The sequence below is a fragment of the Cygnus olor genome, chromosome 3 (genome assembly GCF_009769625.2).
Source record: "Cygnus olor isolate bCygOlo1 chromosome 3, bCygOlo1.pri.v2, whole genome shotgun sequence".
Lineage (NCBI taxonomy): Eukaryota > Metazoa > Chordata > Aves > Anseriformes > Anatidae > Cygnus > Cygnus olor.
In genome coordinates, this window is record NC_049171.1 from 97,887,414 (window position 1) to 97,901,704 (window position 14,291).

The 14,291-nt window shown below is 41.7% G+C and overlaps 1 long non-coding RNA gene across 1 annotated transcript; it reads left to right on the forward strand.

Moving 5' to 3' along the window:
* Positions 1-3,184: 3,184 nt before the first annotated feature.
* LOC121067612 lies at positions 3,185-14,015 on the forward strand. Its single transcript, XR_005818350.1, has 7 exons — positions 3,185-4,581; positions 7,884-7,951; positions 10,954-11,023; positions 11,134-11,510; positions 12,117-12,219; positions 12,538-12,667; positions 13,829-14,015. It is a non-coding gene; the product is annotated as an uncharacterized LOC121067612 (long non-coding RNA).
* Positions 14,016-14,291: the final 276 nt, after the last annotated feature.

Here is a 14,291-nt window from a genome sequence, read left to right on the forward strand (position 1 = left end):
CAAACAAAAAACCAAAAGACTGTGTGGAAGCAACGGCAGAAAATTATTCTTCCCATCAGCAAGTGATGTTCAGCTGCATTTTGGGGAGCATGGTCCCAATACACAGAGCGGTTGTTTGGGAGGACAGGCAGTATAATGAGAGCCCTCTTCTTCTTCCCCTTCCTCAGCTTTCATTGTTGAATGTGATGCCATATGGCATAGAACACCCCTTTGGTGAGTTTAGGTCAGCTGCCCTGGCAATGTCCCCTCCCCACACACCTCTTGCCCACCCCCAGCCTTCTGGCTTTAGGGAGGGTGTTGGAGAGACAGCCTTGATGCTGTGCCAGCACTGCTCAGCAATAGACAAAACATTGGTGGGATATCAATGCTGTCCTAGCGACAAGTGCAGAGCACAGCACTATGTGGGCTGATGTGGGGAAAGTTAACTCCATCCCAGCCAGCCCCAGCACACAGGGCAGTAAGAGCAGGAAGGACAGAGGCTGAGCAACCAGTGAACACTCGCTTATAAAATCACTACTAAAATGGCAACGGATTATTCGAGTGGGATGAATAATGGGAGAAAAAGAGTTGTGCTTTTATTGTCAGATGTACAAGGCCCAAGTGCCACATCAGTGGTGCTTCGGTCTTTTGTTATCTCTGAAGATACGAGAATTGCTCTTGGCCTCAACTCAGTCTACCACCTGCCACTAGAGCAAGAAGCTATCATCAGCTTTACACATCTGGAGTTCAACATTAAACTCCAGGCATGACAGCTCTAACTAACTGATGTTGCTTCTTGTCCTTTACTACAGCTGGAGGCCCGATGTTTAGACATCTATTTTCTCAATATGTTATTCACCTTCCCTCTGACTACAAGCAAAATACATTTGCCCAGCAAACTGCTTGCAATTGCTCTAGGATCTGCTGAGCTCCTGCCTTTCTGGTGTGCTGTTGAAAATCAAATTATATAGGTTTAGCAACATAACTATAATTAGGGTCAATGGAAAACTGCGGGTAGGGTAATACTGTGGATTCTGCAATTTTTGCCATGTTGCTCCATAATAGGGCAATACCCATTAATTTTATTGCTCCACAGTGCATTAACACTGTCAATAAAACATCCCCTGCTTCCTGCAGTGGAACTGGCCTTTCAGTGAGCACATTGCCAAGGCTGGCCTCAGTTTACAGTAATCCGCAAGAGGGGCCCAACTGCGCTCCTCCTGAAGTCAGTGGCAAAGCTCCTATTCACTTCAGCAGCAGCTGCCTGGGCAGGCCTAGGCAGAGAAAATAGGGATGGATAAGGGAGCAGAGCTGACAAGAAAAGAAGGCAGGTTATCGTGTTTCATTATAATCTCTGCAGTTATCACCTGATCTCATACTGATATTACCAGGAGGTTTATTCATAGATTCAAATTTTAGTTACAACATAATTTTATCTATATTTATTTTCTTTTTCTCCATCACACAAAGAAAATCTGTCCTCTAGGCTACTGCTACTTCTGGGCTCTTGAGTTCCTCCTCTTCTTCCTTCAATTTTCTTCTGCTTTTCCATCATGCGCCCATGCACATCTTTCATCCATTGCCGCTTCTTGGAGTTTTTCATTCTCTACCCCTCTACTGTTCCAATTCCCAAAATAATTAGATGTCAACTGGCTAATTGCTGACTGTATTGTACCATTACTGGTCCTTTCAGGCAGGAGAATACAACTCTTGAGATCATTCTTTCAGGATGTCAGCAAACTTGGGTAGATGTCGTAAGACTGATGTCATAGTTGGAAGGCTGCCCAGAATCAGGTTAAAATTAAAAAAAATCAAGTTTGAGCTCTTGTGACTATAGAGGTGGTCTGAATACGTCATACAGGTTCAAACAATTACAAAGATAATGCAAGATCCAGGCTTCATTCCTTGTGACACAAGAGGGAAATAAAAATGGAAATGAAAAAGGGAAAAAAAAAAAAAAAAGTGAGCTAATTGTGGGAAAGAAGTACAGAAACTGAGATGGAAAGGAAAACAGGGATGGAGAATGGGGAGAAATATAGAATGCTCCCATTTCTACTGGAAAAGGGTAAGGGTGAACTTAAACTAAATAAAAGAAATAAAATCCTAAGTAGTGAAGAAAAAACAAAGAAGGATGACTAGTAAAATAGTAAAATAAGCTGGGGATTGTGGCTGAATTTAATTCTGGCACTGCAGAGAAAAGTTCCAGCTATTGAATTACAGTCTAGATTCTTTAGATTGCAGAGTTGTAAGTGAATAGATTGGCTCTCTTATGTGCTTACACAACACCCACTGACTTAGGGACTATGACCACATGAATGCTTACCAATGCTAAGAATAAAAGGTTGAAGTAATTCCTATGCACCAGATGACTTGGAGGAACCTCTGCGTGAGGTGGCAGAAATAAAGACTGTATTAAAATGCAAGTGGTCAAAACAGATGAGCAATGGCTGCAAGGTCAACATCAAATCCTGTATTTCCTGTTTTCTTAAGGCTTTGACATTGCACTCACCGTCCTTTAAAACTAGTTTTTATGTATATATATTCTTATTTTTACATTATTAATAATAATTTTTGTATATGATATATATATTATAATATCATAGCTTTTTAAGGAGATAAAATTGATATCCTTTCACGTGTTACCAACATGTGTTTGGTTCATTGGATGGGTTGGAATTCCAGATCCACAGACTGGAGCAGAGGTCCATGGAGGAGGCTGCGGCCCATGGAGAGCCCCCGCAGGAGCAGTCCCCGGGCCGGAGCTGCAGCCCGTGGAGAGGAGCCCACGCAGGAGCAGGGGGTCTGGGGGGAGCTGCCACCCACCCGTGGGGGACCCGTGCTGGAGCAGTTTGCTCCTGGGGGATGGACCGCGTGGTACAGAGCCATGTGGGAGCAGTGCTTGAGGAGCAGCAGCCCACATAGGATCAGTTCGGGAAGGACAGCATCCCATGGGAGGGACCCCATGGTGGAGCAGGGGTAGAGAGTGACCGTGAGGGAGCGGCAGAGACGAAGCATCAGGGACTGACCGCAGCCCCCATTCCCCGTTCCCCTGCGCCACGAGGGAGGTAAAAGAGGGTGGATGGGGAGGAAGGTGCTTTTAGTTTGCTTTTAGTTTCTCACTGCTTTAGTCTGCTAGTGATAGGCAAATTAATTTCCCTATGCTGAATCTGTTTTGCCCTTGACGATAATTGTTGAGTGATCTCCATGTCCTTATCTCAACCTGTGAGCCCTTCTTTTTCTTTTCATCATATTTTCTCCCCCTTTTCCTTTGAGGACGGGGATTGAGAGAGCAGCTGTGATGGAGTTTGGCTGCCCAGCAGGGTAAAAACAGCACAGTGTTAGTTCTAGTTTCCCTTACTCCCTGGTACCTTGCCACAGGGATGCCCCCCATATTTTCCTACACAGCTCTTCATCACATAACACAAGTTTAATCTGAGCATGTCCATTCTTGACGGAACAAATGCAAAACAATTTTCAGAAGTTTCAGAAGGCTTGTTCTATGAACAGCAAAAGGTAACTCCTTGATATTAGCATTCATGATACCTTCTTCATATTTTTAGCATATGGATATTCTGGGATTAAAAAAAAAAAAAAAAAAAGAAAGGCTGTAAACTTTTTTTAAGACAAAATGGTATGCTTTTCTCCTGACTGGGTTACTTTGGCTAGAGTTTTGCAGAAGTATTGAGGTGAGATAAATACCCCGAATGGTAAATTTCAGGCATCACAGTTGATACTTGCCAGTGTTCTAAGTAGCTGAAAACAGTGACTTAAATGGAAAGCATAAAAACCTCAGCTACAGGAAGCCTCATGTTCGCTATCCATAATATCACAACATACTTTATAAAATAGCTACATTTACTTTGTAAATTCCAGGAGAAGACTTCAGTTCACCTTAAACACGTTTACTTTCTCAGCCTTCTTGGGAGGGTGAAGTTACCATCAGGCATGCAGAGGCAGTGGCACGGAGGATTTGGAGAATGCATTCAGAGTCCCACAGGAGAAATGGGAGGGAGTACCAGGCCCTGCATTATCTTCAGTGCAAGTCTTACACTTAATACCATAATTCTCTCTTTGTGGTGCCAAATGATTTAATGAATTAGCAGTAACTGAAGTATAGTGTGTGCATTACAGTTGTGCCAGGGAATGCAGTCATCCACCAGTGAGGTTGTCTTGTGATATACATTGCCCATACACACACAGTTCTTTTCCCAAAGACTTTCATAATCTAGGATTCTGTTTACTGTTTTATCAGTTATGCTAACAATTAATTCACATACGACAGAGCCCAACCTACTCAAAGATCCTTAAAATTGCAGGATCATGGCAAAAGATTAAGTTAAAATTTAACTCATATCAGTTTTTGCTTAATTCACATCACCAACTTATTTATCATTTAACACGTGACCATGACTGTCTTTGATTTACATATAAACAGAAGACTTTTTTTTTTCTAGTTATCCTGATGTCCCAAGGCTATGCATGTGTACATAGAATGTATGTAAAGGAAAGGAGCTCTGTTTTCCAAGTGCAGAAAGGAAATGATTCTGACTAGAAGCATACGTCATCAGCATCGGCATCCCTTGCCCTTTGTTTCCAAACATGGTAAAGTGCAATAAAGCTGTTTGTGGGTTATAACATGACATCACATAAGAAGACACAGTTCTAATCTTTTTTATGCGTATATGTATATAACAATCTCAGTGTGGGCATCCAAAGAATTAAGGGTTATGAAATACCAGGCAACAGCAATGTATATAAGGTAAATGACACATAGCAAAGGAATCTCCTTTCAAATCACATAGCACATGAAACCGTTCTGGTCTGTGACAAGTACACCACTAGATTTTTTCCATGTTTATCCAAAGTAGCTTAGTAAGCATATCATGCATTCCATTCACTGAGTCTGTGTACAAAAATACAGAGTATGATGACCCTAAGCAATGTCTGTAGTGCCAGTAAGCTTGTCAAAAAGGGCGACTGGCTGTAAACTGTTTATTTCAATTAATTTTTATAACAGAAGTGATAGAAATAGCTCCTATTCAAGTACAGCTATACAACTGTTATTTCAGTGCAGTTATGCGTGTGCAACTTTGTTATAAAAAGAGGTAAGAGCTATGCACATCACACGTTCTGTGAGCTAACGAGACTTCAGGAAAGGTTGTCAAGAATGGCATAAGGCAGATCTATTATTTTCAACTTAGAACCAATGCATTTATCTTTTCTGTTTGCTAAAAAGGGCAGTTTCATTTTTTTTTTCTTTTTTTTTTCTTTTTTTTTTTCCTTTTTCTGGTGACTGAAAGGAAAAAAAAAAAAAGTAATGCAAGATGCAGGCTTCCTTCTCTCCCATATGTCTTAAGTGTACAAAGCTTTTTTTAGAGAATAGCTTTCTTTCAGGGCAAACTAGTTCTTACTAAAAATAATTCTTATGAGATCAGATAAATGAGAGGCATGTTGCTGGCAGATACTGGTCCCTTATTTACAAAGAAATAAGGCTAACTCAGCCTAATCCAGGCCTATGATACAAGGAGGGAGCTGAAGAACCTTCCCTGTTGCCTGGGACCTTGGTTGACAGCCCGAGAGCTATTTTGGTTGCTTTTGTCTACCAGCATTGGAGATGTGAAACAGAAGGAAAAGGGCCAGTACAAACACCTCCCCCAGCCTGCCCTAGCCTGTGGGATTGGCCACAGAGACAAGCATAGCCACATCCTAGAGATTTCCAAAAGGCACAGGGATGATCTGCATACCCAGTTTGGATTCCTGAGCCTTTTGCAGATGGCTGTGAAATCACTTTAACATGGTATGTCTCTCTACTTCCCTAACGTGATCTACAACAACAAAACACAATATAATCCCTTAGATTCGTAAGACCAACCTGGATGCGCATCTGTTTAATTTTAAAAATTCAGGTGCCACTACAACAGAGCTGGAAATATGGTAAAGACTGTCTACCTTCATGGAGCTCATTTTCCCTCCAGTAGGTCTTGGAGTTGCATGCTGCATGAAAGCCAAATTGAGATGGCTTTCTAATGTTTGTGTCCTCTTGACTTTGAACTTCAAGATTCTGTCTCCCCTTCCTTCATAGAAATGTCTTCTCTCAAGTCTTTAATATTGAACAGTGCCAGATTCCCTCTAATTTCTGGCCTTGTGTAGTATTTTCAATATTTTTAGCCTGTTATTGTGTAGACCACAAGCCCCTGAGACAGGGCTTGTGTCATATATATAACAAAATGCTCAGTAATTATTTATGATTTTTCATGGGTTGGGATTGCAGCACTTATATACATTATTTAATAACAGATATGGACCACAGTTGTTAAGCAGACAGAAAGATCCATATTGTCAGGAGGACTGAAGGTGATGTCTCAGCTTGCACGTGTTGTCAGATAACTACATCTGTACACGAACATACTGCACATGTACGTTCAAATGAAGTCAAAGCATACTAGTCACCTTTTATTTGATTAAATATTTGTTCATGCAAAGCATTCTGAATTGCTTATCCACGTAATTACTGGAATGGTATCAAACTACCTTACTTGTAATTGTGTGGTCTGTTTTTGCATGTAGTATTCTTTACTCTTCACATAAGAGTGAAACAGAAAGGTTTGAAAAGGGTTAGGATCTTTTCCCCCAAATAATGTATTTCCTTATAAAGAATTCATTGACTTAATGTATTAGAAAAATATCCCATGTTCAGGTTAATTTTATTTTTGAACTAGAAGATGAATCCCAGAATCCAGTTGTTCATTTGTAATTCAGCACTGAGCTAAAGAAACAAGAGCAGAAAATGCATAGTTGTAAATCATGCTAGCAGCCACAGAACAATATAATGCTGAGCAGCCATTTTAGGTCTTCAGTTTCTTTATACCCTTTCCACATAATGAAGCCTGCTAAATGAATCCTTATGGGAATCATTCATGAAGCTTGCGTTTTCTACATGAAATTCCATGTACAAGAGATTAATTTTGCAAAGTAAACGGTTTGTATTCTACAAGAATTAGTTCAAGGTACTTTTTTATTGTGTCCTAGATGTAACAATAGTATTATCCTCTTAAGAAAATGTAAACTCATTCTTCCTGGAAAAAAAAAAGAAAAAAGAAAAAAGGAGAAATATGTCAGTGGGATTATTTCAGTCAGAAGGAATAAAGGTGGCAAACACAGTTCCTGGTGTATTATATTCAGAAGGATTCTGAGATCATTTATAGCTAGATACGTGAAACATATCCTACCTTCTTCTCTATTACAGAAATTGCTGAAAGAAACAAACTGTTGCTGTTTCATTTCAGTCTTCAAAGTGAAGCTCTAACAGTACATTGAGTAGATGCTCTGCCTAATAAATGTGTGTACTTCTAGCACACTTCTTTTCTAATGCTCTGTTGATGAAATTACCACTTCCTTTCTTCCCCAAATTTGCTTGTGGATAGATATATTATTTTTCTCAGTGGGAAATAATCCAGGTGTCCAATCAACCCAAAGGTTGTGCATTCATTATTTCTATTTAAGTCAATTAGAACAGTGCAGATGCCTCCTCTATTTGATGATTTGCTTCCAGAGAAAGATTAGAGAATTAATTAAAATATACAATCTAATTGAACTGAAATCATAAGATTTTGTTTCTAGGAAACAACTTACAAGTATAAATGAGTCTAGAGTTGTGCATTTATATCTAAGTATAGAATGTATCATTTCAACCCGCTACACCAAACTTTGAATCTGATGTTCGTTTTCAGACTGCTAGTCTAATTTAGTTTCAGAATGGAGAGTACAGCTTAAGATTCCAAGCACCCAGAGACCTGGATGGGGGCGTAGAAGGGTGACATGTGATTTTTGTTTCAGTTAATTTTAGATTTATTTCTGTTTATGAGATCAGTTGTCTATTTCTAAAAGTGTTTTCTTTTTGGCAGACTCCTCAACTGAAAGACTTATTTCGAGATATTTCCTGTTGAGTAACTGATGGTGCTGCTGCTGAGAGGTAAAGGAAGACATACAATGCTGAAGGGAACGTATGGTATTGTCATAGTAATGACAGGCATGAAACAGGAATGCCAAGATCATAGAATCATAGAATGGTTTGAGTTGGAAGGGACCCTTCAGGATCATCTAGTTCCAACCCCCCTGCCATGGGCAGGGACACCTACCACTAGATCAGGTTGCTCAAAGCCCCATCCAACCTGGCCTTGAACACTTCCAGGGATGGGGCATCCACAGGGCAACCTGTTCCAGTGCCTCACCACACTCCTAATAAAGAATTTCTTCCTTATATCTGATGTAAATCTACCCTCTTTTAGTTTAATGCCATTAACCCCTGTCCTATCACTATACTTCCTGAGAGTATAGAGTCCTTTTCCAGCTTTCTTGTAGGCCCCCTTTATGTACTGCAAGGCCATGATAGTCTCCCTGCAGCCTTCTCTTCTCTAAATTGAGCAACCCCAACTCTCTCAGCCTGTCTTCGTAGGAAATGTGCTCCAGCCCTCTGATCATCCTTGTGGCCCTCCTCTGGACTTGCTCCAACAGGTTCATGTCCTTTTTTATGTTGAAGGCCCCAGAGCTGAATGCCATCCTCCAGATGTGATCTCATGAGAGCAGAGTGGCGGGGAGAATCACCTCCCTCGGCTTGCTGGCCTCACTTCTTTTGATGCAGCTCAGGATACGGTTGGCTTTCTGGGCTGCAAACGCACATTGCCAACTCATGTTGAGTTTTTCACCAAGCAACACCCCAAGTCCTTCCCCTCAGGGCTGCTCTCAATTCATTTTCTGCCCAGCCTGTATTTGCACTTAGGATTGCCCCAGCCCAGAAGCGGGACCTTGCCCTTGTCCTTGTTGAACTTTGTGAGATTTGCACAGGCCCACTTCTCAAGCTTGTCAAGGTCTCTCTGGATGACATCTCTTCCCTCCAGCATGTTGACTGTACCATACAGTTTGGTGTCATTGGCAAATGTGCTGAGGGTGCACTCAATCTCACTATCCGTGTTGCCAACAAAGATGTTAAACAGTGTTGGTCCCCATACCAAGCCCTGTGGACTCCACTCATCACCGGTCTCCACATGGACATCGAACCATTGACCACAAGTCCTTGATTGCAACCATCCAGCCAATTCCTTATCCACTGAGTGGCCCACCCATCAAAACCACGTCTCTCCAATTTAGAGATAAGGATGTTGAGCAAGACAGCGTCAAATGCTTTGCACAAGTCCAGGTAGATGATGTCAGTTGCTCTTCCCTTAGCCACCAATGCTGTAACCCTGTCATAGAAGGCCACCAAATTTATCAGGCATGATCTGACCTTAGTGAAGCCCTGTTGGCTGTCACCAGTCACCTTGTTATTTTCCATAGGCCTTAGCACAGTTTCCAGGAGGATCTGCTTCATGAGCTTGTTGGGTGCAGAAGCGAGAGTGACTGGCCTGTAGTTCCCTAGGTCTTCCTTTTTTTTTTTTTTTTTTAAAAAAAAGGGGGGTTATGTTTCCCTTCTTTCAGTCAGTGGGAACTTCACTGGACTGCAGTGACATCTCAAATATGATGGGCAGGGGCTTAGCAACTTCATCTGCCAGTTCACTCAGGACCCATGGATGTATCTCATCAGGTCCATGGACTTGTGCACCTTTGGGTTCCTTATCTGGTCTCAAACCTGATCCTCTCCTACAGTGGGCAATTCTTCATTCTCCCAGTCCCTGCCTTTGCCTTCTGTGACTTGGGTGGTCTGGCTAGAGCAATTGCTGGTGAAGACTAAGGCAAAAAAGTCATTGAGTACCTCAGCCTTCTCCATATCCTGGGTAACAAGGTCTCCCATTTCCTTCTGGAGATGGTCTCCCATTTCCTTTCCCTACTCTTTCTTTTATCACTGACATACCTATAGAAGCCTTTCTTGTTGCCCTTGATGCCTCTGGCCAAAATTAATTCTATCAGGGTTCTAGCTTTCCTCATTCAATTCCTGTCTGCTCTGTATTTCTCTGTATTTCCCCCAGGCTATCTGTCCTTGCTTCCACTCTCTGTAGGCCTCCTTTTTCTGCTTGAGTTTGGCCAGAAGCTGCTTGTTCATCCATGCAGGCCTCCTGTTGTTTTTGCCTGACTTCCTCTTTGTTGGGGTGCATCGTTCCTGAGCTTTAAGGAGGTGATCCTTGAATATCAACCAATATTCTTGGGCCTCTCTTCCCTTCAGGGTTTTATCCCACAGTACTCTACCAAGCAGATCCCTGAAGAGGCCAAAGTCTGCTCTTCCATAGCTCAGGGTAGGGAGCTTGCTGTGCTCCCTCCTTGTTGCCCTCAGGATCCTCAAGTGCACCTTGTCATGGTCACTGCAGCCAAGGCTGCCCTTGAGCTTCACATTCCCCACCAGCCCCTCCTTATTGGTGAGAATGAGGTCCAGCATAGCACCTCTCCTCGTTGTTTCCTCTATCACTTGGAAAAGGAAGGTATCATCAGTGTATTCCAGGAACCTCCTGGATTGCTTAGGTCCTGCTGTGTTGTCCCTTGAACAGATATCAGCGTGACTGAAGTCCCCCATGAGGACCAGGGCTTGTGAATGTGAGGCTGCTCCTATCTGTCTAGAGAGGGCCTCATCTGCCTGGTCTTCCTGGTCAGGTGGCCTGTAGCAGACCCCCCACTCTAATGTCACCTGTCCCTCAGCTTTCTGTAATCCTGACCCATAAGCTCTCTGTCAGCTCCTCATCCATCCCCATGCAGAGCTCCATGCACTCCAGCTGCTCACTGACATAGAGGACGGCACCTCCTCCTCATTTCCCCTGCCTGTCCTTCCTGAAGAGCCTGTATCCTCCATTCCAACACAGTCATGGGAATCATCCCACCACATCTTGGTAATGCCAGTGAGGTCATGGCCCTGGAGGTGTGTGTACACCTCTAACTCCTCTTGTTTATTGCCTGTGCCACATGTGTTAGCATAGAGCCATTTTAGCTGGGCCCCCAGTGAAGCTGCCTTACTGTCTGCAGTGGCTGGAACTCCTTTGTGCTGGTCTTCAGGTGCTCTCCTGCTGACCTGTGACCCTCCTCCAGGCTCTGGGCATCTATTGCTGATACTGGCTTCAAACTGGTAAGAGTGGCATGAACTGAAGTTCTCTTCCCCCGGCAACTTTACTGTAAAGCCCTGTTCACCAGCTTGGCAAGCCTATGACCAAAGATGCTCTTCCCCTTCTCTTGCAGATGGACGCCATCAGCCTCCAGCAGACCATGTTTCTCAATTTGAGTCTCATCGTCTAAATAATTGAACTCCTGACTGTGGCACCAGTCTTGTAGCCATTTCTTGATTTGCCAGATTCAAATGGCTCTTTCAAACCCCCTTCCTTTGACTGGGAGGACTGTCGAAAAAGCTACTTGCACTCCTGAGTCCCTTACTGCTGCTCCTGGAGCTGTGTAATCCTTCTTGATACTCCTCAGGCTGCTCCTGGTTGTACCAACGGTGCCCATGTGAAAAAACAGCAGGAGCAGATCTTTCCTTCCATCTCAGAGCAGCCTAACAAGCAGTGCAGGGAGAAAATGCAGCATACAGTATGATCAGATCTATCCCTCCAGCTTATTGTGTGAGCTCTGTTGCTGTGTATTCTGAATGAGGATTGTAATTTGTATTTCATGTGATCATAGGTTCTAATCCTTCCCCTTTCATATATAAAAAATTCCCACTCAGACTTTGCAAATGATCTATGTTTGGTTAGCACAGGGTTTCTTCATCATTTATTTCCATTGTGCTAAAGACACCAGCAGATTTTTGTATGATACTCCCGTTTGGACAAAGCTGTGGCAAAGTGAGATGGTGGCAAATGTTCTCTCCTTTAAGGTGAATATTCAGAAATCTTGGCATTTTGATGAATTCTGTTGTAGCACCTGGAAGACCACTCTTCCCAACCAAGCATTCTTTTGTCTTCCTTTACTAATGATCACTGCTGTGCAATTATTCTAGTTTCTGCTCCCATCTAAAACTCCTGCCCAATTTCACAGCTGTAATAATAAATTTAATATTAAATAAATAGGTTTTGTTTGTTTGTTTTTTACCTAGTAACAGAAGAAGAGACAATGAGATGCAACACTGGACAGTTAAGATGAATCATTTTTTATTGTGCTGTGGATGTTCTGCTCTTAATCTAAGTCCTTTGAACACATTTACACAAGCCTTTTCCTGGTGCTTATAGGTTCTTCATGTACTTGCTGTAAAGAATGCGGTAGCTGGATGGAAATCATCAGACAAATGAGGTCAGAATCTCAGGAGAGTATGCCCGCAGAACTTGGAACTTGGTAGGTAAAAACGAGGTTATGGAAAGTTCTTAGCTTTTGAGGAAAACCTCTTGCAAAGTATTTAGCGAATGCACATAGTAGGATATAGGAATAGAAACATGCTTGTGGCTACTTGAGAGCTGTCGGAAACCAGTAAGACGTGCAAAAGGTGAAATTTGAGAGAAAAATGTTTATGAAGCTCATCCGTTTTGTGAATTGCGGCTAACTTCACAAATTCTTAGAGGACAAATGAAAACTCCAGGGCAGTCTCTTGTGTGCTTATTTAATGTAATTAATTAATGCATTTTCAAACCACTTTCTTTTTTTTTTCCTGTGCAGAGGGATTTTAATTATAGCATAAGAATCATATGTAATTGGTGTAAGAGATGTTCACATAAATGGAAATCTGAGCTGCTATGTTTGAAACTAAAGGAAAGAAGAAATGCCCTACTGGAAGACGGGAGCTTATGTGAGTCAACTTAATCTGATTTGTGTGTGCTAAAGGTCTGGCTCATTCAGAAAACTCAGATACTGCCTGTAACATGTAAAACAGCCTCATGTTGTCATGGGCAAGACCATAAGGTAGAGATAATGAGGATAATTTCCTTGTTTTTATGAGGTCAGATATCAATTAAGAAAATAACCAGAAAACACTACAAATCAAAAGCTTTATAGAGTAAATCACTCAGATGCTCAAGCAGAAGTCCCATGTCTGAGACCCTCCTGCAGTATGTACCCACTTGGTCTTCCAGAAAAAAACTACTTCAGACTTTCCTCAGGGATCCAGATGTAAGTGGAGTGAAGAACACCTCTTACTTAGTCAACATATGAATGGAACCAGTAATATGTTTTCTAGGGTAAAATATCATAATCCTCTGTAAAAGTTACTGGCAAGGGTTCCAAAGCATCACTTTTAGTCTCATTTCATGTAGGTTTCAAGGCATCACCTCTAACTTTGACCTGGTATGATCTGATTTGTGTATAAAATCCTCATATAATTCCTTGGGCTAGTAGATCTATGCTTTAGCTAGTTCCTGTCCCTTCCCAAGCACAGACTGCAGCAGCTTCCAGCCTAAGTTACCACAAGCCACAAAGGATCATTTTAAAGCAGCGATCTCAGCACTTTGGTGGGATGTGGAGCCACATCCACCTTTTCAGCTGTCCTCCAAACATGCCATCTATTCCAGATTACAGAGAAGTGCACGAAGTAAACAATGTTTTTTTTGTCAAATGAAGCTTGTAATGTGTTTCTTTTTAAACTTCTTTTGAGCTTCCATGGTGAAGTTAAGAGAAGGAGGGATGATGTATAGCAACTATAATGAAATAAATAGCTGGCCTGTTTTTTTGGTTTTAAAACCTAAATTAAAACAATAAATGCAAAGCTCATCTCTACAAAGACAGACTGACTTTGGTATTATACTTCTTCTAGAATCAGTCTTTGAATAATGGTCTCTGAAACACTATCATGTTATTTCTTGAAAAGAATACAGCGCAAGCATATGTAGATCCGTATCTTGTTCTTTTCACAGCAAAAAGACAGATTAATTCCTACTGGATTTTATAATTTTTAGCATCATAATCTCATCGCCTTTTTCTAAAATAACATTTCTTTTTCTGATCTTGTTCCCAGTCATTACTTCAAGGACCATGCAAGGATTTCCCTTGCTGCTGGGCCCTTGCAAATCTTGCATTGCTTCTTATTCAGTTCTGCACCTCTTCTGAAAAGGCTTCTCATCTTTTTTTTTTTTTTTTTAATACCATCCCTATCAGATGCTGATGGTTATGGTTGCTACTGACTTACAGTGGTTCTAAAACATGAACAGGTAAGAGATGGAAGGCTTTTTATTTCTTTGCAGATAAGCCAACATCCTAGTTGTAAAGTTGTTTTAATAATAATAATTTCAAACATTACAAAGCTGGCACTTCCCCTCCACCCACTGGTGTAGTCACAGCAGAATGAATGGTTCATTGTTATAAGAATCATTTCACTGCACAAGGCAACCTCTATTTGCAATTAGAGGGTTAGAAATGTTCAGCCAATCATGACAATTAAATAAAATGATTGTCTGAGCATCGCTTAGAGCTTTGTTATA